We start from the raw sequence: 25,459 nt of genomic DNA, 5'->3' as shown, positions 1-25,459 counted from the left end.
GAGTCCTTCTCCTACCTTTTCCCATTCACCTCACACATTACTGTCTGTTGAAATAATCATCCCTAGAGTGCTTTAGGGAGAGTCAAGGTCTTGAGACGGGGAAATGATGTTGAACAAATTAATTGGAGTGTGTTGAGGGAGAACCACGTGCTGTGGATAATGGGGAGGTGCTGGATGTGCTGTTACTGGGATCCCAGAGGCAGGTGATAAGCTGCAACCTCAAAGGTTTTTGGAACTGAGAAGCTCATGTTCGGGGTGGCACGGTGGGGTGTGGGTTAACACTGCTGTCTCACAGTGCTACGGACCTGGATTTGATTCGGGCCTTGTGTGTCTCTCTGTGTGGAGTATCCACATTCTCCCTGTGTCTGCTTGGGTTTCCACTGGGTGTTCCGTTTTTCTCCCACAGTCCAACGCGGTGTAGGCTAGGCCGAATCGGCACAGTAAATACGGTGTAGGGTGGGATACTGTTCAGACTTAATGGGCGAAGAGACCTCTTTCTTGACTCAAGGGGTTCTCTGATCCAATGTAGAAGGTAACATACTGGCATCGATAGACATTTGGCTCAGGAAGTTGAAATATAGTGCCAATGTAAATGGGTCATTTCAGGTTGGTATAATGTAATGATGTGTGGTATACCACAGGGATCAGTGATGGAACCTCAACTTTTCACAATCTTTACAAAAGACTTGGATGGAGGGAGGGATGAGATGGTGATGACATTTGCTGCTGAGTTAAAAGCGTTTAGGAAAGGGAGTCATGGAATGAACATAACAAAGGAAGTTAAAAATCACACAACACCAGGTTATAGTCCAACAGGTTTGTTTGGAAGCACTAGCTTTCAGCATGTTGCTCCTTCATCATTGACACCTGAAGAACAACCACCTGATGAAGGAGCAGTGCTCCGAAAGCTTGTGATTCCAAATAAACCTGTTGGACTATAACCTGTTGTTGTGTGATTTGTATCTTTGTACACCCCAGTGCAACAGGGTTCTGAGATACAGAGGGATCAAAGTGTCGATGTGGATAAATCAAAACATGATGGTGTGATGGTGCAGCAGGTAAATAGGAAAGAGAACACAATGTTCTCGTGAAATGTGAAGGAAATAGAGCATAAATGTCTGGATAAATACCAAAACTTATTGGAGAAACTCAGCAGGTCTGGCACATTCCATGGAGCGATAAACAGAGGTAAATGTGTTGAAACCCATCTGAGAGTTCTTCATTATCCCATTTCCCTCAAATCTATTTCTCTGTCCATAACTGTTGTCAGACCTGATGTGTTTCTCCAGGAATTTCTATTTGCTGTTTTGTAACCAGCTTGCTCTCCATCCTGCTCCTTGTCCCCTGCCTCCACGTGTATTTGAATCATTTCAGTAAAGAGCTTGTTAATCCTCATGGACCCAGCTCCCATATATTAGCCCAGTCAATAATGTCCCACACACAGAGAGATCTACAAACCATCATCTCGTCCTGAAGCGAACACTTTGATTTTCGTTTCTTTGCTTTCCTTGGAATCTGAAATGGAAACGGATTTTTGATGATGAAATGGAAAATGAGTGTGAAATGTTCACAATTGAAAAGTGTGTCCCTGTCACATGTTGCTTTTTGCTCACACTCACACATTGCAGCAGCCACTGAGTGGCTCAGCTCACCATCAGCTGCATTCCCATCACTTGAAGGGCCAGCTCAGGGTTGGATTGGGGTCAGTCATTTCACAAGGAAACTATGGGTTGAATCCCAGAGTCTCCAGGCTGAAGGAGAGTCTCACTTATAGTTTACCCTCAGATTTTTTAAGGAATGTCTGTAATCCATTTTCTTTTATCTAAAGTCAAACTCCTCACTCCCACTATCCTGAAACCTCTGAATCCTGGAAATCCCTCCCGAACCACACTGGGTGGTCCCAAGCCACGTTTTTAAAACATTTAAAGCTGGGGAAATTCCTAGGACTTGATCAGACATACCCCAGAACTCTTTGGTTGCTCAGGAAGTAATTGCTGACCCCCTTGCAGGGATATTTGTATCATTGATAGTCACATGTGAGATGCCAGGAGACTGGAGGATGGGTATCGTACTGCCATCGTTTAAAAAAGCTGGTAAGGAAATGCCAGGAAACGATAGACCAGTGAGCCTGATGTCAGTGGTGGGTGAGTTATTGGAGGGGATCCTGAGGGACAGGATTTACATGTATTTGGAAAGGCAGGGACTGATTAGGGATAGTCAACATGGCTCTGTGTGTGGGAAATCATGTCCCACTGTCTTGATTGAGTTTTTTGAAGAGGTGACAAAGATGATTGATGAAGGCAGAGCGGGAGATGTTGTCTGTATGAAGATCAGTAAGGCGTTCGTCAAGGCTCTGTTTGGTAGACTGATTAGCAAAGTTAATCACCTGGAATAATGGGACAGCTTGCCATTTGGATACAGAATTGGATCGAAGATAGGAGACAGAGTGTGGTGGTGGGGAGCAGCTTTTTGGACTGGAGGCCTGTGACCAGTGGTGTGCCACAAGGTCTGGTGCTGGGTTCACTGCTTTTCCTCATTTATATCAATTGTTTGGATGTGAATATAGGAGGTACAGACACTAGATGTGCTGGTGAGACCAAATTGGTGGTGTAGTGTGACGATTCTGTGGTGTATTGCTGAACTAAGGGACCTGGGGGGAATGAACAGAGTTCCTTGAAATTGGAGTTGCAGGCAGACAGGATAGTGAAGGCGGCATTTGGTATGCTTGCCTTTATTGGTCAGTGCATGGAGTGTAGCGATTGGGAGGTCATGTTGTGACTGTACAGGACATTGGTTGGGTCACTTTTGGTATGCTGTGTTCAATTCTGGTCTGTCTTCAATAGAAAGATGTTGTGAAACTTGAAAGGGTTCAGAAAAGATTTACAAGAATGTGGCCAGGTTTGGAGGGTTTGATCTATAAGGAGAAGCTGAATAGGGTGGGGCTGTTTTCCCTGGTTTTTCGGAGGGTGAGGGTTGATGTTATAGAGGTTTATAATAATATGAGGGGCATGGATATGTTGAATAGACAAGGTCTTTTCTTCAGAGAAGGGATTCCAAACCTCGAGGGCATAAATTTAATGTGAGAGGGAAAAGATGAAAAAGGAACCTAAGGGGCAACTTTTTCACTCAGAGATTGTTACATGTATGGAATGAGCTGCCAGAGGAGGTGGTGGAGGTTAGTACAATTGCAACATTTCAAAGGCATTTGGATGGGTGCATGAATAGGAAGGGTGTAGAGGGGACATGGAGCCAATGCTGGCAAATGGGGTTAATTAATTTGGGATATCTGTTGGCATGGATGAGTTGGACTGAAGGGTCTGTTTCTGTGCTGCACATCTCAGTGACTCGAACAGTTACAAATGAAGAAGGCAGCTCACCACCACTTTCTCACGGGACACCGAGGATGGGCAATAAATACTGGGCCCAGTCTGTGACTCCGGTGACCCATGGAGAATATAAGGTTAATCTGATAACAAATAAGAATGTCTCGTAATGGTTCATCAATACTGATGAAGACCCTCAGTTTGGTGTCATCAACAGGTTTTAAAATTGTATTTCTGATTCCCCAGTCCAAATTGATTCTGTAAATGGTGACCAACAGTGGTCCCAGCCCTGATCCCTAAGGAACACCACTTCCCACACTCATCCCAGTCTGAGTAAAAGCTTTAAGCCTCACACTGTGCTTCGTAACCAGCTTGCTCTCCATCCTCCTCCTTGTCCCCTGCCTCCACGTGTATTTGAATCATTTCAATAAAGAGCTTGTTAATCCTCATGGACCCAGCTCCCATATATTAGCCCAGACAATAACGTCCCACACAGAGAGATCTACAAACCATCATCTCGTCCTGAAGCGATCACTTTGATTTTTCTTTCACCACTTTCATCGGAATCTGAAATGTAAACAAGTTTTGATGATCAAATGGAAAATGAGTGTGAAATGTTCACAATTGAAAAGTGTGTCCCTGTCACATGTTGCTTTTTGCTCACACTCACACATTGCAGCAGCCACTGAATGGCTCAGCTCACCATCAGCTGCATTCCCATTGCTCGAAGGGCCAGCTCAGGGTTGGATTGGGGTTGGCTCATTTCACCAGGAAACTCTGGGTTGAATCTTGGAGTCTCCAGGGTGAGTGTGAGTCTCACTTCCTGCCCCGGGTTGTGATTGTCCTGAGGCTGCACTCTCTGGCCTCCTTGCTCTTCAGGTATAGGGACAGGGAGCCGAGGACTGACTCCAGGCTCTGAACCGTGCCAAGGCCAATGGATCACCAGGTATGTCCTGTGGTCTAAGACCACACAGTACCAGGCCAAATACTGTCCCGTCAGTCGACTCTCAATCATCGGTGAAGGGATGGAAAGTATCATCAACAGTGCTATCAAACAGCACCTGCTCAGCAATATCCCGCTTAGTGATGCCCAGTTTGGGTTCTGCCAGGGCCACTCAGCTCCAGACCTCAGTACAGCCTTGGGTCAAACATGGACAAAGAGCTGTATTCCAGAGGGGAGGGGAGAGGGACAGCCTTGACATCAAGGCTGCATTCGACCAAGTGTGGAGCCCGACCAAATCTGGGGGCAATGGGCATTGGGGGCAAACTCTCCAGTGGTTAGAGTACAAGCTGGCACATAGGAAGATGATCGTGGTTGTTGGAGGTCAGTTATCTCAGCTCCAGGACAGCTCTGCAAGAGTTCCTCAGGGCAGTGGCCTTGGCCAACCATCTTATGCTGCTTCTTGACTGATCATCACAAGGTCAGAAGTGGGAATGTTTGCTAAGGATTGCAGGATATTCAGCCCAACTCATGACTCCTCAGATACTGAAGCAATGCCTGTAGAAATGCAGCAGGTTCTGGACTGTATCCAGGTTTGGGCGCCAAGTGGATGCTGACAGTTGTACCACACAAATGGCAGGCAATGACCATCTCCAATAAGAGAGAATATAATCACCACCCCTTGGCGGCACACGTCAGGAATCTGGTGGAATATTCCCCACTTGGCTGGATGAGTACAGTTCCAAAAACACTCAAGATGCTCGACATCATCCAGGATAAACCAGCCTGGTTGATTGGTACCACATCCACAAACATTCACTTCCTCCATCACCAATGCTCAGGTGCAGCGGTGTGTACTCGCTACAAGATGCACTATAGAAATACACCAAAGATCCTCAGGCAGCACCTTCTAAACCCGTGGCCATTTCCATCTAGAAGCACAAGGGGAGCGTTACATGGGAACACCACCCTCTGTATATTCCCCTTCAATCCACTCACCATCCTGACTTGGATATATATCGCCATTCCTTCAGTGTCATTGGGTCAAAACCCCGGATTCCCTCCCTGAGGAGATTTGGATCTATCGACAGCACATGGACAGCAGTGGTTCATAAAGGCAGCTCACCCCCACCTTCTCAAGGGCTGACTGGAGATGGGCAATAAATGCTCGCCCAGCCAGGGACACACATGGCCCCTGAGAGAATAATAAGAAGATTCAAGAAGGTAAAAATCTAAACACATCTCCAGTGTTAATGCAATTGTCAATGGATTAATCAGCAATTATGTGGTAGATATGGGGACAGGTTAAAATAGAAATATAGACCCCTTGAGTCTCCACGTGACTCGCTTTTATGAAGAATCTTGAACAGAAAGAAAAGAATTTCAGTTCCCCAATCCCAGGAAAGTCATTGCGTCTTCAGCTTGGAATTGCTTCTCCTGCGAATTGGATTCAATTTTCCCCTCACCCTCCTCACACACAAACTGAGCTCTCATCTAAAGTATAGTTCACACTCACACCGTGATTCCTAGCTTTGAATTAGGCAATTGTTCACTTACTGGAATTGTGGTTATTTCTGTTCCACTTTCCAATCTCATCTGATCCTGAAACAGAAAGAAGAGAGTAAGTGTTGTCCACTGAAGATTATACTTGAAAGAGAAAGATTTGAGAACTGATGACATCATTGATTTCACAGTAATTGGGGGGAAAGGGGCAGGGAGTGAGGGATTGTGTATGTCCCACACTGACCCCATGCTGACCTCTCCTGGGTGATGGGACCGGTTTGGTTTGGACTTTGTTCCTGAGACATCGCCTCAGGGTTCAAATAATCCAGGATCTCAATCCAGAACCTGGACTGGATCTGGAGGGGCTGTGCGGGTCTGCACTGGGATTGGATTGGAATCAAGTAGCAGCCGACACGAACCCCATTTGGAAGAAACAGTGACCAGTCAGACTGCGGTCTCTGGTTAATTCCTGACGCGGGACGATGTGATACTGAAATCTCTGTGAGGTACCTGCTGTCTCTGCAGAGTGACTCTCCTTCTGGGAGGATCAGGGATAGAATGAAGAGAATTTCAGTTCCCCAATCCAAGGATAGTCTCTATGTCCCATTATCAGAATTATTTGATAAGCCCTTGTTTTAATGATATTTACATCTGTAACTGTGACGTGTTGTTGAAAGATGGGGTTAAGTACCTTTAATATCAGGCTCACTCTCATTCTCCGCTGAGTCTGAAATAGAGGGAAGAGGATTTCAGCTTCCAGAGCACACACTCTGATACCTGAATGATTTTCAATGATCCCCCTCCCACTGTAAACCCTCCCCCCACACTCAGCCCTTACGCAGGGGACATCTCCAAAATTGAGCGTCAGTTGGAAATGCACACACTTTATCGAGGAGAGAGGCAGGCCATTCAATCCAGGACTCTCAGCTGGGATTTACCTTCTACACAACTTCCTTTAAACACTCTTCATCCTTGTTTTCCCCAGTTTGTCTGCCTTTCCAGGTATTTATTAGATCTGTTGATATTATTGACCTCAGTCGCTCTCTCTGATCATTCTCTGGATCAACACATTTCTCTGAATTCTGTCTTGCATTTATTACACAAAGTGTTGTATTTGGTGTTTCCACAGGAACAGATATCAAGCCCCTGTCACCATATTAAGGTGTAATTTGTTGGTTGAGTCCTCAGTCAGGTCACACTTTAGTCCTCAGTCTCTCAGCTACAATCTTCACTGAGCCTCTGAAGCTGGGTCCTGACTTTGTTCTGTCTTGTTATTAAACCCATCCACATCTGCATTACTCCTCATTATTATCCAGCCCCTGTTCCTCTCTTCATGGTGTGTCCCAGGTTTCTGATCGATACAACAAAGCCAATCTCACAACTGGTTTGTAGATCCTTCCTTTCAGTTTCAGTGCACCCTTCCTGTCAAATAATGTTCCCCTGAACCTCCTCCGAATTCTCCAGATCAGATTGAACCCATTGTTTAACTTCCATTTCCTGTTTCCATCTCATGGCACCACAGGCCCCAATAACATGAAGCTATTGATTTAGTGTCGGTGTTCTCCCAGAATCTTCACTCTGAAGCTCTTTCCTCAGCTCAAACTGACCGTCTATGAATTCTTTCATCAGTCTCCTGACTGTCATTGACCTGTCACCCAGAGCTTTCCTCCTCTTCTCCAGATGTTCACATGTTCCCCTCAACCCTACCGTACAGCTCCATCGGCTGGGCAGCTGGTTTGTGATGGAAAGTGATGCCAACAGTGTGGGTTCAATTCCTCCACCAGCTGAGGTGACCAAGTTGGTCCCTCCCTCTCAATGTCTCCAACTGCCTTTGGTATGTTGACTCTCAGGTTAAACCACCTCTAGTCGTCTCTTTGTAATGAGCGAGTAGTCCTTGGAGCCTCTAAGATTATGTCAACTTCCCCAATAATATAACCTCACAAATTACTGAAGTATGAAGTTCATCCCTTGTCTCCGGCCCCTCTTAAAGTTTGAAATTCCACCCAGTTTCTGACACTAATTTTTTTTTCTCCAAATAGTGATGTACAGTGATCCGTGCATCGATCCCTGAGGAACACCACTTCCCACATTTCTCCCAAATCTGTGTAAATCGCTTTCACCCCCCCCAACTGTGTGTTTGCTGTTTTGCAACTATCCTGCTCCTTGTCCCCTTCCTCCACGAGTATTTGAATCATTTCAATAAACAGCTTGTTCATCCCCATGGACCCAGCTCCCATATATTAGCCCAGTCAATAATGTCCCAGACAGAGATCTACAAACCATCATCTCGTCCTGAAGCGATCACTTTGATTTTCCTTTCTTTGCTTTCTTTGGAATCTGAAATGGAAACAGGTTTTTGATGACCAAATGGAAAATGAGTGTGAAATGTTCACAATTGAAAAGTGTGTCCCTGTCACACGTTGCTTTTTGCTCACACTCACACATTGCAGCAGCCACTGAATAGTTCAGCTCACCACGAGCCGCATTCCCATCACCTGGAAAAACTGCAGGTTGAACTCCAGAGTCTCCGAGGGTGAGTGTGAGTCTCACTTCCTGCCCGGGAAAGAGACTGTCCTGAACCCACATTCCCTGTTCTCCTGGCTGTTCCGATACAGGAACAGTGAGCTGAGTACGGACTCTGGGATCTGAGCTTTGGCTTTCCATCCAAGGCCAATGAATCCAAACAGCTTCCCAGAATCATTAGCGCAATCATCAATAGATATTTCAGTGATGATTGTTAGAAATAGAGACAGATTAAAATAGAAATATCAATACCTCGAGCCGCTGAGTGACTTGTTCTTTGTGCAGAATCTGGAATAGAAAAAAACAGGTTTTCAGTTCCCCTATCTCAGTACAGCCTCTGTCTCCCATTATCAGAACAGTTTTAAAACTGCCCCTCCTGTTTTAATGATATTTAAATCTGTAACGGTGATGTGTTGTTGAAATATGGGGATAAATACCTTTAGTATCAGGTGCACTCTCATTCTCCGCTGAGTCTGAAACAAAGGGAACAGGATTTCAGCTTCCAGAGCACATGCTCTGATATCCAAATGCTTTGCAATGATCCCCCTCCCACTGTAAACCCTCGCTCCTCACTCAGCACTTGGACAGGGACACCATCAGAATTGAGCTTTAGTTGGAAATGCACACAGTATTTCGAGGAGAGAGGCAGGCCATTCAATCCAATACTGTCTGCTGGGATTTAACTGCTACACAATTTCCTTTAAACACTCTTCATTCTTCTCTTCCTTTTCTAAGGTGTGTTTATCCAGCTTCTTGTTAAATCTGTTGATATTATTGACCTTAATCGCTCTGACTGGGAGCGAGATCCACATTCTGATCATTCTCTGGATCAACACATTTCTCTGAATTCTGTCTTGCATTTATTACACAAAGTGTTGTATTTGGTGTTTCCACAGGAACAGATATCAAGCCCCTGTCACCATATTAAGGTGTAATTTGTTGGTTGAGTCCTCAGTCAGGTCACACTTTAGTCCTCAGTCTCTCAGCTACAATCTTCACTGAGCCTCTGAAGCTGGGTCCTGACTTTGTTCTGTCTTGTTATTAAACCCATCCACATCTGCATTACTCCTCATTATTATCCAGCCCCTGTTCCTCTCTTCATGGTGTGTCCCAGGTTTCTGATCGATAAAACAAAGCCAATCTCACAACTGGTTTGTAGATCCTTCCTTTCACTTTCAGTGTACCCTTCCTGTCAAATAATGTTCCCCGGAACCTCCTCCGAACCCTCCAGACCAGACTGAACACATTGTTTAACTTTCATTTCCTGCTTCCATCTCATGGCAACACAGGCCCCAATGACATGAAGCTGTTGATTTAGTGTCGGTCTGCTCCCAGAATCTTCACTCTGAAGCTCTTTCCTCGGCTCAAACTGACCGTCCATGAATTGTGTCATCAGTCTCCTGACTGTCACCGCCCTGTCACCCAGAGCTTGCCTCCTCTTCTCCAGATGTTCACATGTTCCCCTCATCCCTACCATACAGCTCCATCGGCTGGGCAGCTGGTTTGTGATGGAAAGCGATGCCAACAGTGTGGGTTCAATTCCTCCACCAGCTGAGGTGACCAAGTAGGTCCCTCCCTCTCAATGTCTCCAACTGCCTTTGGTATGTTGACTCTCAGTTTAACGCACCTCCAGTCGTCTCTTTGTAATCAGCGAGTAGCCCTTTTGGGTCCTCTGGGATTATGGCAACTTCCCCAATAATATAATCTCAAAAGTTACTGCAATATGAATTTTATGCACATTCTGGCTGAAATTCCATCTAATTTCTGACACTAAATTGTTCTGTCAATGGTGACCAACAGTGATCCCAATGTGGAACATCACCTCCCACATTGCCGCCAGTCTGTGTAACGTGCTTTTACCACCACTCTGTGTTTGCTGTTTTGTAACCAGCTTGCTCTCCATCCTGCTCCTTGTCCCCTGCCTCCACGTGTATTAGAATCATTTCAGTAAAGAGCTTGTTAATCCTCATGGACCCAGCTCCCATATATTAGCCCAGTCAATAATGTCCCACACAGAGAGATCTACAAACCATCATCTCGTCCTGAAGCAATCACTTTGATTTTCCTTTCTTTGCTTTCTTTGGAATCTGAAATGGAAACGGGTTTTTGATGACCAAATGGAAAATGAGTGTGAAATGTTCACAATTGAAAAGTGTGTCCCTGTCACACGTTGCTTTTTGCTCACACTCACACATTGCAGCAGCCACTGAATGGCTCAGCTCACCATGAGCCGCATTCCCATCACCTGGAAACTGCAGGTTGAATCCCAGAGTCTCCAGAGTGAGTGTGAGTCTCACTTCCTGCCCGGGACTGAGACTGTCCTGAACCCACATTCCCTGGTCTCCTGACTGTTCCGATACAGGAATAGTGAGCTGAGTACGGACTCTGGGCTCTGAGCTTTGTTTTTCCCTCTAAGGCCAGTGAATCCAAACAGCTTCGCAGAATCATTAGTGCAATCATCACAAGATAATTCAGCAGTGATTGTTAGAAACAGGAACTGATTAAAATAGAAATATTGACACTTTGAGCCTCTGAGTGACTTGTTCTTTGTGCAGAATCTGGAAGAGAATTTCACAGGAGAACCTCTCTGTCCCATTATCAGAGTAGTTTTAAACCTATCTTTCCTGTTTCAATGATAATTAAATCTGTAACTGTGACATGTTGTTGAAAGATGGGAATACGTACCTTCAGTATCAGGGGCACTTTCATTCTCCGCTGAGATTGAAACAGAGGGAACAGGATTTCAGTTTCCAGACAACACATTCCAATATCTGAATGGTTTTCAATCAGCCCCGTCCCACTGCAAATATCCCCTCACTCTTCACGTGGGTAGGATACAGCTCCAGATATGAGTTGAAGCTAAATATGAGATCATTACTTAATACATGTAACACCTTTATTCCAAAATTAATGGAGCCTAAAAGCAGGAAGTTAGAAGACAGTATCTTAACATCTGTCAGAGGGAAATTGTTGGAAGTAATTCATTAAATCAGTACGTTCTGAAAGGTCAGAATAATGCCAGCAGTGTTACTGTGTACATGGAGGATATCCAGCCCATTGAGTCTGCACGTCTCTCCAAATGATCAGCATGGCTTCGAGTCCTTCTCCTGCCTTTTCCCATTCACCTCGCACATTCTTCTCTATTTTAGTTATCATCCACTGAATGTTTTAGGGCGAGACACCAAAGTCTTGAGACAGACAGGGAAATGATGTTGAACAAATTAATTGGAGTGTGTTGAGGGAGAACCACGTGCTGTGGATAATGGGGAGGTGCTGGATGTGCTGTTACTGGGATCCCAGAGGCAGGTGATAAGCTGCAACCTCAAAGGTTTTTGGAACTGAGAAGCTCATGTTCGGGGTGGCACGGTGGGGTGTGGGTTAACACTGCTGTCTCACAGTGCTACGGACCTGGATTTGATTCTGGCCTTGTGTGTCTCTCTGTGTGGAGTATCCACATTCTCCCTGTGTCTGCTTGGGTTTCCACTGGGTGTTCCGTTTTTCTCCCACAGTCCAACGCGGTGTAGGCTAGGCCGAATCGGCACAGTAAATACGGTGTAGGGTGGGATACTGTTCAGACTTAATGGGCGAAGAGACCTCTTTCTTGACTCAAGGGGTTCTCTGATCCAATGTAGAAGGTAACATACTGGCATCGATAGACATTTGGCTCAGGAAGTTGAAATATAGTGCCAATGTAAATGGGTCATTTCAGGTTGGTATAATGTAATGATGTGTGGTATACCACAGGGATCAGTGATGGAACCTCAACTTTTCACAATCTTTACAAAAGACTTGGATGGAGGGAGGGATGAGATGGTGATGACATTTGCTGCTGAGTTAAAAGCGTTTAGGAAAGGGAGTCATGGAATGAACATAACAAAGGAAGTTAAAAATCACACAACACCAGGTTATAGTCCAACAGGTTTGTTTGGAAGCACTAGCTTTCAGCATGTTGCTCCTTCATCATTGACACCTGAAGAACAACCACCTGATGAAGGAGCAGTGCTCCGAAAGCTTGTGATTCCAAATAAACCTGTTGGACTATAACCTGTTGTTGTGTGATTTGTATCTTTGTACACCCCAGTGCAACAGGGTTCTGAGATACAGAGGGATCAAAGTGTCGATGTGGATAAATCAAAACATGATGGTGTGTGATGGTGCAGCAGGTAAATAGGAAAGAGAACACAATGTTCTCATGAAATGTGAAGGAAATAGAGCATAAATGTCTGGATAAATACCAAAACTTATTGGAGAAACTCAGCAGGTCTGGCACAGTCCGTGGAGCGATAAACAGAGGTAAATGTGTTGAAACCCATCTGAGTGTTCTTCATTATCCCATTTCCCTCAAATCTATTTCTCTGTCCATAACTGTTGTCAGACCTGATGTGTTTCTCCAGGAATTTCTATTTGCTGTTTTGTAACCAGCTTGTTCTCCATCCTGCTCCTTGTCCCCTGCCTCCACGTGTATTTGAATGATTTCAATAAAGAGCTTGTTAATCCTCATGGACCCAGCTCCCATATATTAGCCCAGTCAATAATGTCCCACACACAGAGAGATCTACAAACCATCATCTCGTCCTGAAGCGAACACTTTGATTTTCGTTTCTTTGCTTTCCTTGGAATCTGAAATGGAAACGGATTTTTGATGATGAAATGGAAAATGAGTGTGAAATGTTCACAATTGAAAAGTGTGTCCCTGTCACATGTTGCTTTTTGCTCACACTCACACCCTGCAGCAGCCACTGAATGGCTCAGCTCATCATCAGCTGCATTCCCATCATTCAAAGGGCCAGCTCAGGGTTGGATTGGGGTCGGCTCATTTCACAAGGAAACTATGGGTTGAATCCCAGAGTCTCCAGGCTGAAGGAGAGTCTCACTTATAGTTTACCCTCAGATTTTTTAAGGAATGTCTGTAATCCATTTTCTTTTATCTAAAGTCAAACTCCTCATTCCCACTATCCTGAAACCTCTGAATCCTGGAAATCCCTCCCGAACCACACTGGGTGGTCCCAAGCCACGTTTTTAAAACATTTAAAGCTGGGGAAATTCCTAGGACTTGATCAGACATACCCCAGAACTCTGTGGGTTGGTCAGGAAGTAATTGCTGACCCCCTTGCAGGGATATTTGTATCATTGATAGTCACATGTGAGATGCCAGGAGACTGGAGGATGGGTATCGTACTGCCATCGTTTCAAAAAGCTGGTAAGGAAATGCCAGGAAACGATAGACCAGTGAGCCTGATGTCAGTGGTGGGTGAGTTATTGGAGGGGATCCTGAGGGACAGGATTTACATGTATTTGGAAAGGCAGGGACTGATTAGGGATAGTCAACATGGCTCTGTGTGTGGGAAATCATGTCCCACTGTCTTGATTGAGTTTGTTGAAGATGTGACAAAGATGATTGATGAAGGCAGAGCGGGAGATGTTGTCTGTATGAAGATCAGTAAGGCGTTCGTCAAGGCTCTGTTTGGTAGACTGATTAGCAAAGTTAATCACCTGGAATAATGGGACAGCTTGCCATTTGGATACAGAATTGGATCGAAGATAGGAGACAGAGTGTGGTGGTGGGGAGCAGCTTTTTGGACTGGAGGCCTGTGACCAGTGGTGTGCCACAAGGTCTGGTGCTGGGTTCACTGCTTTTCCTCATTTATATCAATTGTTTGGATGTGAATATAGGAGGTACAGACACTAGATGTGCTGGTGAGACCAAATTGGTGGTGTAGTGTGACGATTCTGTGGTGTATTGCTGAACTAAGGGACCTGGGGGGAATGAACAGAGTTCCTTGAAATTGGAGTTGCAGGCAGACAGGATAGTGAAGGCGGCATTTGGTATGCTTGCCTTTATTGGTCAGTGCATGGAGTGTAGCGATTGGGAGGTCATGTTGTGACTGTACAGGACATTGGTTGGGTCACTTTTGGTATGCTGTGTTCAATTCTGGTCTGTCTTCAATAGAAAGATGTTGTGAAACTTGAAAGGGTTCAGAAAAGATTTACAAGAATGTGGCCAGGTTTGGAGGGTTTGATCTATAAGGAGAAGCTGAATAGGGTGGGGCTGTTTTCCCTGGATTTTCGGAGGGTGAGGGTTGATGTTATAGAGGTTTATAATAATATGAGGGGCATGGATATGTTGAATAGACAAGGTCTTTTCTTCAGAGAAGGGATTCCAAACCTCGAGGGCATAAATTTAATGTGAGAGGGAAAAGATGAAAAAGGAACCTAAGGGGCAACTTTCTCACTCAGAGATTGTTACGTGTATGGAATGAGCTGCCAGAGGAGGTGGTGGAGGTTAGTACAATTGCAACATTTCAAAGGCATTTGGATGGGTGCATGAATAGGAAGGGTGTAGAGGGGACATGGAGCCAATGCTGGCAAATGGGATTAATTAATTTGGGATATCTGTTGGCATGGATGAGTTGGACTGAAGGGTCTGTTTCTGTGCTGCACATCTCAGTGACTCGAACAGTTACAAATGAAGAAGGCAGCTCACCACCACTTTCTCACGGGACACCGAGGATGGGCAATAAATACTGGGCCCAGTCTGTGACTCCGGTGACCCATGGAGAATATAAGGTTAATCTGATAACAAATAAGAATGTCTCGTAATGGTTCATCAACACTGATGAAGACCCTCAGTTTGATGTCATCAACAGGTTTTGAAATTGTATTTCTGATTCCCCAGTCCAAGTTGATTCTGTAAATGGTGACCAACAGTGATCCCAGCCCTGATCCCGAAGGAACACCACTTCCCACACTCATCCCGGTCTGAGTAAAAGCTTTAAGCCTCACACTGTGCTTCGTAACCAGCTTGCTCTCCATCCTCCTCCTTGTCCCCTGCCTCCACGTGTATTTGAATCATTTCAATAAAGAGCTTGTTAATCCTCATGGACCCAGCTCCCATATATTAGCCCAGACAATAATGTCCCACACAGAGAGATCTACAAACCATCATCTTGTCCTGAAGCGATCACTTTGATTTTTCTTTCACCGCTTTCATCGGAATCTGAAATGTAAACAAGTTTTTGATGATCAAATGGAAAATGAGTGTGAAATGTTCACAATTGAAAAGTGTGTCCCTGTCACATGTTGCTTTTTACTCACACTCACACATTGCAGCAGCCACTGAGTGGCTCAGCTCACCATCAGCTGCATTCCCATTGCTCGAAGGGCCAGCTCTGGGTTGGAAATAGCAGGAGAACTTAACAAGTACTTTGCGTCAGTTTTCACAGTGGAAGACATGAGTAATATCCCAACAATTAAAGGGTGTCACGGGGCTGAGTTGAGTATGGTTGCCATTACGAAAGAGATAGTGCTAGAAAAGTTAAAAAGTCTTAAAATTGATAAATCTCCTGGCCCCGATGGGATACACCCTAGAGTTCTGAGAGAGGTTGCTGAGGAAATAGCAGAGGCATTGGTTGAGATCTTTCAAGAGTCACTGGAGTCAGGAAAGGTCCCGGACGATTGGAAGATGGCTGTAGTAACCCCCTTGTTCAAGAAAGGATCAAGGCAAAAGATGGAAAATTATAGGCCAATCAGCTTAACCTCGGTTGTTGGTAAAATTCTAGAATCCATCATTAAGGATGAGGTTTCTAAATTCTTGGAAGAGCAGAGTCTGATTAGAACAAGTCAACATGGATTTAGTAAAGGGAGGTCATGCCTGACAAACCTGTTGGAATTTTTTGAAGAGGTAACAAGTAGGTTAGACCAGGGGAACCCAGTGGATGTGGTCTATCTGGACTTTCAAAAGGCCTTTGATAAGGTGCCACACGGGAGACTGCTGAGCAAGGTGAGGGCCCATGGTGTTCGAGGTGAGCTGCTGGGATGGATTGAGGATTGGCTATCTAACAGAAGGCAGAGAGTTGGGATAAAAGGTTCTTTTTCAGAATGGCAGCCGGTGACGAGCGGTGTCCCGCAGGGTTCGGTGCTGGGGCCACAGCTGTTCGCATTATATATTAATGATTTGGATGAGGGAACCGGGGGCATTCTAGCGAAGTTTGCCGATGATACAAAGTTAGGTAGACAGGCAGGTAGTACTGAGGAAGTGGGGAGGCTACAGAAGGATCTAGACAGGTTGGGAGAGTGGTCCAGGAAATGGCTGATGGAATTTAACGTGAGCAAGTGCGAGGTCTTGCACTTTGGCAAAAAGAATATAGGAATGGACTACTTTCTAAATGGTGAGAAACTTAATAAAGCCAAAGCACAAAGGGATCTGGGAGTGCTAGTCGAGGATTCTCTAAAGGTAAACATGCAGGTTGAGTCTGTGATTAAGAAAGCGAATGCAATGTTGTCTCTTATCTCAAGAGGGTTGGAATATAAAAGCAGAGATGTACTACTAAGACTTTATAAAGCTCTGGTTAGGCCCCATTTGGAGTACTGTGTCCAGTTTTGGTCCCCACACCTCAGGAAGGACATACTGGCACTGGAACGTGTCCAGCGGAGATTCACACGGATGATCCCTGGAATGACAGGTCTAGCATATGAGGAACGGCTGAGGATACTGGGATTGTATTCGTTGGAGTTTAGAAGATTAAGGGGAGATCTAATAGAGACGTACAAAATAATACATGGCTTTGAAAAGGTGGATGCTAGAAAATTGTTTCTGTTAGGCGAGGAGACTAGGACCCGTGGACACAGCCTTAGAATTAGAGGGGGTCATTTCAGAACGGAAATGCGGAGACATTTCTTCAGCCAGAGAGTGGTGGGCCTGTGGAATTCATTGCCACGGAGTGCAGTGGAAGCCGGGACGCTAAATGTCTTCAAGGCCGAGATTGATAGGTTCTTGTTGTCTAGAGGAATTAAGGGCTACGGGGAGAACGCTGGCAAGTGGAGCTGAAATGCGCATCAGCCATGATTGAATGGCGGAGTGGACTCGATGGGCCGAATGGCCTTACTTCCACTCCTATGTCTTATGGTCTTATGGATTGGGGTCAGTTCATTTTACCAGGCAAGTGCAGATTCAATCCCGGAGTCTCCGGGGTGAGGGAGAGCCTCACTTCCTGCCCAGGGCTGAAATTGGGTCGAACCCACACTCTCTCGCCTCCTGGTCTTCACATACAGCGAGCTGAGCACTGACTCCAGGCTCTGAACCTTGCCAAGGCCAATGGATCTCCAGGTATGTCCTGTGGTCGAAGACCACACAGTACCAGGCCAAATACTGTCCCGTCAGTCGACTCTCAATCATCGGTGAAGGGATGGAAAGTATCATCAACAGTGCTATCAAACAGCACCTGCTCAGCAATATCCCGCTTAGTGATGCCCAGTTTGGGTTCTGCCAGGGCCACTCAGCTCCTGACCTCAGTACAGCCTTGGGTCAAACATGGACAAAGAGCTGTATTTCAGAGGGGAGGGGAGAGGGACAGCCTTGACATCAAGACTGCATTCAACCTACTGTGGAGCCCGACCAAATCTGGGGGCAATGGGCATTGGGGGCAAACCCTCCAGTGGTTAGAGTACAAGCTGGCACATAGGAAGATGACCGTGGTTGTTGGAGGTCAGTTATCCCAGCTCCAGGACAGCTCTGCAGGAGTTCCTCAGGGTAGTGGCCTTGGCCAACCATCTTATGCTGCTTCTTGACTGATCATCACAAGGTCAGAAGTGGGAATGTTTGCTAAGGATTGCAGGATATTCAGCCCAACTCATGACTCCTCAGATACTGAAGCAATGCCTGTACAAATGCAGCAGGTTCTGGACTGTATCCAGGTTTGGGCGACATTACCCATGACTACTTCTATCTAGAAGCACAAGGGGAGCAGTTACATGGGAACACCCCCCTCTGTATATTCCCCTTCAATCCACTCACCATCCTGACTTGGATATATATCGCCATTCCTTCAGTGTCATTGGGTCAAAACCCCGGATTCCCTCCCTGAGGAGATTTGGGACTATCGACAGCACATGGACAGCAGCGGTTCATAAAGGCAGCTCACCCCCACCTTCTCAAGGGCTGACTGGAGATGGGCAATAAATGCTCGCCCAGCCAGGGACACACATGGCCCCTGAGAGAATAATAAGAAGATTCAAGAAGGTAAAAATCTAAACACATCTCCAGTGTTAATGCAATTGGCAATGGGTTAATCAGCAATTATGTGGTAGATATGGGGACAGGTTAAAATAGAAATATAGACCCCTTGAGTCTCACGTGACTCGCTTTTATGAAGAATCGTGAACAGAAAGAAAAGAATTTCAGTTCCCCAATCCCAGGAAAGTCATTGCGTCTTCAGCTTGGAATTGCTTCTCCTGCAAATTGGATTCAATTTTCCCCTCACCCTCCTCACACACAAACTGAGCTCTCATCTAAAGTATAGTTCACACTCACACCGTAATTCCTAGCTTTGAATTAGGCAATTGTTCACTCACTGGAATTGTGGTTATTTCTGTTCCACTTTCCAATCTCATCTGATCCTGAAACAGAAAGAAGAGAGTAAGTGTTGTCCACTGAAGATTATACTTGAAAGAGAAAGATTTGAGAACTGATGACATCATTGATTTCACAGTAATTGGGGGGAAAAGGGGCAGGGAGTGAGGGATTGTGTATGTCCCACACTGACCCCATGCTGACCTCTCCTGGGTGATGGGACCGGTTTGGTTTGGACTTTGTTCCTGAGACATCGCCTCAGGTTTCAAATAATCCAGGATCTCAATCCAGAACCTGGACTGGATCTGGAGGGGCCGTTCGGGTCTGCGCTGGGATTGGATTGGAATCAAGTAGCAGCCGACACGAACCCCATTTGGAAGAAACAGTGACCAGTCAGACTGCGGTCTCTGGTTAATTCCTGACGCGGGACGATGTGATACTGAAATCTCTGTGAGGTACCTGCTGTCTCTGCAGAGTGACTCTCCTTCTGGGAGGATCAGGGATAGAATGAAGAGAATTTCAGTTCCCCAATCCAAGGATAGTCTCTATGTCCCATTATCAGAATTATTTGATAAGCCCTTGTTTTAATGATATTTACATCTGTAACTGTGACGTGTTGTTGAAAGATGGGGTTAAGTACCTTTAATATCAGGCTCACTCTCATTCTCCGCTGAGTCTGAAATAGAGGGAAGAGGATTTCAGCTTCCAGAGCACACACTCTGATACCTGAATGATTTTCAATGATCCCCCTCCCACTGTAAACCCTCCCCCCACACTCAGCCCTTATGCAGGGGACATCTCCAAAATTGAGCGTCAGTTGGAAATGCACACACTTTATCGAGGAGAGAGGCAGGCCATTCAATCCAGGACTCTCAGCTGGGATTTACCTTCTACACAACTTCCTTTAAACACTCTTCATCCTTGTTTTCCCCAGTTTGTCTGCCTTTCCAGCTTTTTATTAGATCTGTTGATATTATTGACCTCAGTCGCTCTCTCTGATCATTCTCTGGATCAACACATTTCTCTGAATTCTGTCTTGCATTTATTACACAAAGTGTTGTATTTGGTGTTTCCACAGGAACAGATATCAAGCCCCTGTCACCATATTAAGGTGTAATTTGTTGGTTGAGTCCTCAGTCAGGTCACACTTTAGTCCTCAGTCTCTCAGCTACAATCTTCACTGAGCCTCTGAAGCTGGGTCCTGACTTTGTCCTGTCTTGTTATTAAACCCATCCACATCTGCATTACTCCTCATTATTATCCAGCCCCTGTTCCTCTCTTCATGGTGTGTCCCAGGTTTCTGATCGATAGAACAAAGCCAATCTCACAACTGGTTTGTAGATCCTTCTGTTCACTTTCAGTGAACCCTTCCTGTCAAATAATGTTCCCCTGAACCTCCTCCGAACCCTCCAGACCAGACTGAACACATTGTTTAACTTTCATTTCCTGTTTCCATCTCATGGCACCACAGGCCCCAATAACATGAAGCTGTTGATTTAGTGTCGGTCTGCTCCCAGAATCTTCACTCTGAAGCTCTTTCCTCAGCTCAAACTGACCGTCCATGAATTCTTTCATCAGTCTCCTGACTGTCATTGACCTGTCGCCCAGAGCTTTCCTCCTCTTCTCCAGATGTTCACATGTTCCCCTCAACCCTACCGTACAGCTCCATCGGCTGGGCAGCTGGTTTGTGATGGAAAGTGATGCCAACAGTGTGGGTTCAATTCCTCCACCAGCTGAGGTGACCAAGTTGGTCCCTCCCTCTCAATGTCTCCAACTGCCTTTGGTATGTTGACTCTCAGGTTAAACCACCTCTAGTCGTCTCTTTGTAATGAGCGAGTAGTCCTTGGAGCCTCTAAGATTATGTCAACTTCCCCAATAATATAACCTCACAAATTACTGAAGTATGAAGTTCATCCCTTGTCTCCGGCCCCTCTTAAAGTTTGAAATTCCACCCAGTTTCTGACACTAATTTTTTTTTCTCCAAATAGTGATGTACAGTGATCCGTGCATCGATCCCTGAGGAACACCACTTCCCACATTTCTCCCAAATCTGTGTAAATCGCTTTCACCCCCCCCAACTGTGTGTTTGCTGTTTTGCAACTATCCTGCTCCTTGTCCCCTTCCTCCACGAGTATTTGAATCATTTCAATAAACAGCTTGTTCATCCCCATGGACCCAGCTCCCATATATTAGCCCAGTCAATAATGTCCCAGACAGAGATCTACAAACCATCATCTCGTCCTGAAGCGATCACTTTGATTTTCCTTTCTTTGCTTTCTTTGGAATCTGAAATGGAAACAGGTTTTTGATGACCAAATGGAAAATGAGTGTGAAATGTTCACAATTGAAAAGTGTGTCCCTGTCACATGTTGCTTTTTGCTCACACTCACACATTGCAGCAGCCACTGAATAGTTCAGCTCACCACGAGCCGCATTCCCATCACCTGGAAAAACTGCAGGTTGAACTCCAGAGTCTCCGAGGGTGAGTGTGAGTCTCACTTCCTGCCCGGGAAAGAGACTGTCCTGAACCCACATTCCCTGTTCTCCTGGCTGTTCCGATACAGGAACAGTGAGCTGAGTACGGACTCTGGGATCTGAGGTTTGGCTTTCCATCCAAGGCCAATGAATCCAAACAGCTTCCCAGAATCATTAGCGCAATCATCAATAGATATTTCAGTGATGATTGTTAGAAACAGAGACAGATTAAAATAGAAATATCAATACCTCGAGCCGCTGAGTGACTTGTTCTTTGTGCAGAATCTGGAATAGAAAAAAACAGGTTTTCAGTTCCCAAATCTCAGTACAGCCTCTGTCTCCCATTATCAGAACAGTTTTAAAACTGCCCCTCCTGTTTTAATGATATTTAAATCTGTAACGGTGATGTGTTGTTGAAAGATGGGGATAAATACCTTTAGTATCAGGTGCACTCTCATTCTCCGCTGAGTCTGAAACAAAGGGAACAGGATTTCAGCTTCCAGAGCACATGCTCTGATATCCAAATGCTTTGCAATGATCCCCCTCCCACTGTAAACCCTCCCTCCTCACTCAGCACTTGGACAGGGACACCATCAGAATTGAGCTTTAGTTGGAAATGCACACAGTATTTCGAGGAGAGAGGCAGGCCATTCAATCCAATACTGTCTGCTGGGATTTACCTGCTACACAATTTCCTTTAAACACTCTTCATTCTTCTCTTCCTTTTCTAAGGTGTGTTTATCCAGCTTCTTGTTAAATCTGTTGATATTATTGACCTTAATCGCTCTGACTGGGAGCGAGATCCACATTCTGATCATTCTCTGGATCAACACATTTCTCTGAATTCTGACTTGCATTTATTACACAAAGTGTTGTATTTGGTGTTTCCACAGGAACAGATATCAAGCCCCTGTCACCATATTAAGGTGTAATTTGTTGGTTGAGTCCTCAGTCAGGTCACACTTTAGTCCTCAGTCTCTCAGCTACAATCTTCACTGAGCCTCTGAAGCTGGGTCCTGACTTTGTTCTGTCTTGTTATTAAACCCATCCACATCTGCATTACTCCTCATTATTATCCAGCCCCTGTTCCTCTCTTCATGGTGTGTCCCAGGTTTCTGATCGATAGAACAAAGCCAATCTCACAACTGGTTTGTAGATCCTTCCTTTCAGTTTCAGTGCACCCTTCCTGTCAAATAATGTTCCCCTGAATCTCCTCCGAATCCTCCAGACCAGACTGAACACATTGTTTAACTTTCATTTCCTGCTTCCATCTCATGGCAACACAGGCCCCAATGACATGAAGCTGTTGATTTAGTGTCGATCTGCTCCCAGAATCTTCACTCTGAAGCTCTTTCCTTGGCTCAAACTGACCATCCATGAATTGTGTCATCAGTCTCCTGACTGTCACCGCCCTGTCACCCAGAGCTTGCCTTCTCTTCTCCAGATGTTCACATGTTCCCCTCATCCCTACCATACAGCTCCATCGGCTGGGCAACTGGTTTGTGATGGAAAGCGATGCCAACAGTGTGGGTTCAATTCCTCCACCAGCTGAGGTGACCAAGTAGGTCCCTCCCTCTCAATGTCTCCAACTGCCTTTGGTATGTTGACTCTCAGTTTAACGCACCTCCAGTCGTCTCTTTGTAATCAGCGAGTAGCCCTTTTGGGTCCTCTGGGATTATGGCAATTTCCCCAATAATATAATCTCAAAAGTTACTGCAATATGAATTTTATGCACATTCTGGCTGAAATTCCATCTAATTTCTGACACTAAATTGTTCTGTCAATGGTGACCAAAAATGATCCCAATGTGGAACATCACCTCCCACATTGCCGCCAGTCTGTGTAACGTGCTTTTACCACCACTCTGTGTTTGCTGTTTTGTAACCAGCTTGCTCTCCATCCTGCTCCTTGTCCCCTGCCTCCACGTGTATTTGAATCATTTCAATAAAGAGCTTGTTAATCCTCATGGACCCAGCTCCCATATATTAGCCCAGTCAATAATGTCCCACACAGAGAGATCTACAAACCATCATCTCGTCCTGAAGCGATCACTTTGATTTTCCTTTCTTTGCTTTCTTTGGAATCTGAAATGGAAACGGGTTTTTGATGACCAAATGGAAAATGAGTGTGAAATGTTCACAATTGAAAAGTGTGTCCCTGTCACACGTTGCTTTTTGCTCACACTCACACATTGCAGCAGCCACTGAATGGCTCAGCTCACCATGAGCCACATTCCCATCACCTGGAAACTGCAGGTTGAATCCCAGAGTCTCCAGAGTGAGTGTGAGTCTCACTTCCTGCCCAGGACTGAGACTGTCCTGAACCCACATTCCCTGGTCTCCTGACTGTTCCGATACAGGAATAGTGAGCTGAGTACGGACTCTGGGCTCTGAGCTTTGTTTTTCCCTCCAAGGCCAGTGAATCCAAACGGCTTCGCAGAATCATTAGTGCAATCATCACAAGATAATTCAGCAGTGATTGTTAGAAACAGGAACTGATTAAAATAGAAATATTGACACTTTGAGCCTCTGAGTGACTTGTTCTTTGTGCAGAATCTGGAAGAGAATTTCACAGGAGAACCTCTCTGTCCCATTATCAGAGTAGTTTTAAACCTATCTTTCCTGTTTCAATGATAATTAAATCTGAAACTTTGACATGTTGTTGAAAGATGGGAATACGTACCTTCAGTATCAGGGGCACTTTCATTCTCCGCTGAGATTGAAACAGAGGGAACAGGATTTCAGTTTCCAGACAACACATTCCAATATCTGAATGGTTTTCAATCAGCCCCGTCCCACTGCAAATATCCCCTCACTCTTCACGTGGGTAGGATACAGCTCCAGATATGAGTTGAAGCTACATATGAGATCATTACTTAATACATGTAACACCTTTATTCCAAAATTAATGGAGCCTAAAAGCAGGAAGTTAGAAGACAGTATCTTAACATCTGTCAGAGGGAAATTGTTGGAAGTAATTCATTAAAACAGTACGTTCCGAAAGGTCAGAATAATGCCAGCAGTGTTACTGTGTACATGGAGGATATCCAGCCCATTGAGTCTGCACGTCTCTCCAAATGATCAGCATGGCTTCGAGTCCTTCTCCTGCCTTTTCCCATTCACCTCGCACATTCTTCTCTATTTTAGTTATCATCCACTGAATGTTTTAGGGCGAGACACCAAAGTCTTGAGACAGACAGGGAAATGATGTTGAACAAATTAATTGGAGTGTGTTGAGGGAGAACCACGTGCTGTGGATAATGGGGAGGTGCTGGATGTGCTGTTACTGGGATCCCAGAGGCAGGTGATAAGCTGCAACCTCAAAGGTTTTTGGAACTGAGAAGCTCATGTTAGGGGTGGCACGGTGGGGTGTGGGTTAACACTGCTGTCTCACAGTGCTACGGACCTGGATTTGATTCTGGCCTTGTGTGTCTCTCTGTGTGGAGTATCCACATTCTCCCTGTGTCTGCTTGGGTTTCCACTGGGTGTTCCGTTTTTCTCCCACAGTCCAACGCGGTGTAGGCTAGGCCGAATCGGCACAGTAAATACGGTGTAGGGTGGGATACTGTTCAGACTTAATGGGCGAAGAGACCTCTTTCTTGACACAAAGGGTTCTCTGATCCAATGTAGAAGGTAACATACTGGCATCGATAGACATTTGGCTCAGGAAGTTGAAATATAGTGCCAATGTAAATGGGTCATTTCAGGTTGGTATAATGTAATGATGTGTGGTATACCACAGGGATCAGTGATGGAACCTCAACTTTTCACAATCTTTACAAAAGACTTGGATGGAGGGAGGGATGAGATGGTGATGACATTTGCTGCTGAGTTAAAAGCGTTTAGGAAAGGGAGTCATGGAATGAACATAACAAAGGAAGTTAAAAATCACACAACACCAGGTTATAGTCCAACAGGTTTGTTTGGAAGCACTAGCTTTCAGCATGTTGCTCCTTCATCATTGACACCTGAAGAACAACCACCTGATGAAGGAGCAGTGCTCCGAAAGCTTGTGATTCCAAATAAACCTGTTGGACTATAACCTGTTGTTGTGTGATTTGTATCTTTGTACACCCCAGTGCAACAGGGTTCTGAGATACAGAGGGATCAAAGTGTCGATGTGGATAAATCAAAACATGATGGTGTGTGATGGTGCAGCAGGTAAATAGGAAAGAGAACACAATGTTCTCGTGAAATGTGAAGGAAATAGAGCATAAATGTCTGGATAAATACCAAAACTTATTGGAGAAACTCAGCAGGTCTGGCACAATCCGTGGAGCGATAAACAGAGGTAAATGTGTTGAAACCCATCTGAGAGTTCTTCATTATCCCATTTCCCTCAATTCTA

The 25,459-nt window shown here is 45.2% G+C and overlaps 1 protein-coding gene across 1 annotated transcript in view; it reads right to left on the bottom strand.

Annotated features, from left to right (window-relative positions):
* Window positions 1-25,459, bottom strand: part of LOC140489128 (uncharacterized) — a 161,049-nt gene that overhangs the window by 33,220 nt on the left and 102,370 nt on the right. The window lies entirely within an intron of this gene.

The sequence above is a fragment of the Chiloscyllium punctatum genome, chromosome 18 (genome assembly GCF_047496795.1).
Source record: "Chiloscyllium punctatum isolate Juve2018m chromosome 18, sChiPun1.3, whole genome shotgun sequence".
NCBI classification, from domain to species: Eukaryota; Metazoa; Chordata; class Chondrichthyes; order Orectolobiformes; family Hemiscylliidae; genus Chiloscyllium; species Chiloscyllium punctatum.
This window is presented reverse-complemented; position numbering and strand designations above follow the sequence as displayed.